Source organism: Gavialis gangeticus, unplaced genomic scaffold, assembly GCF_001723915.1.
Source record: "Gavialis gangeticus isolate Ggan-Ray unplaced genomic scaffold, GavGan_comp1, whole genome shotgun sequence".
NCBI classification, from domain to species: Eukaryota; Metazoa; Chordata; order Crocodylia; family Gavialidae; genus Gavialis; species Gavialis gangeticus.
Window position 1 is genome coordinate 22,089,182 of NW_017729022.1, and position 832 is coordinate 22,090,013.

At 60.2% G+C, this 832-nt stretch overlaps 1 protein-coding gene across 2 annotated transcripts in view; it reads left to right on the forward strand.

The window, feature by feature from the left end:
• The window catches only part of XPOT (exportin for tRNA), a 62,143-nt gene continuing 61,311 nt past the window's right edge, over nt 1-832 (forward strand). For both annotated transcript variants that reach the window (XM_019514656.1, XM_019514658.1), the window contains exon 1: nt 1-19. The gene's annotated coding sequence lies outside the window, so the exon portion shown is untranslated. The remainder of the gene's footprint in view (nt 20-832) is intronic.

Genomic DNA, 832 nt, shown 5'->3' on the forward strand with positions numbered 1-832 from the left:
CTCGGTGCTGCGGCGGAAGGTAACGGGCGCGTCTGGGGTCGGGGCCCGCGTCTCCGTGGGGACCGGGTTGCTTGCCCCGCCCGGGGGGGGGCTGCCTCGTGTCCCCGGGCCCCGTGCTGGGTGCCCCCCTCCCCCCGGGCTTGATGCACACGTGTCTCATGCGGGGCCGGGCCGGGGCTGCCGGCGCCGAGTGCTTTGTCACTGCCGCGGCGCCGCTTTCGCTGGCGAGCGCGGGGTGCCGGCCCCAGCTCCCGCCTCGGGGGGCCTCTGCCGCTCGCTGTGATGGGCTCTAGAGAGAAGGGAGGACATTTTGGGTCTCCGAGAGGGAGAGCGCTGTGACTCCTCCTTGTGAGGCAGGTCCAGAGCAATGCTGCCCCGGGAGAAATGCTCGGTTAAGGAGAGAAGCCTTCCTTGAGGCCGGCTTCCTCCTTGGATCACCTCCCAAATTTGTTTTTTTACGGCAGCATCCCTGACTAAGCGTTCATTGCCTCTTAGCTTTTTGGATTGGCATGTATCCGGTATTAAGTGTTTCCAAACCCTGTTTTGGCTGCAGATTCTTCACTGCACTTAAAAGACTGCAGGAGGATGCATCTGTTTAATAGGTTTCATAAGGGCAGAATCCAACCACTGCTCTTAACCTGTTTTCTGCCAGGACCCACTTATTAACATCCATGGCCAATCCTGACCTAGTGCCTCCCACTCCTCACCCGCTGCCCCCAGGTCCCAGCCCCCCTGGTTTGTAGGGCCTGGGGAGCCCCAAGCAGGCTGGAGCTCTAACAGCCTGTAAGGGAAAAGCCATGGTTTTCTCTTTTAAAGCAGAATACTTTTTTGA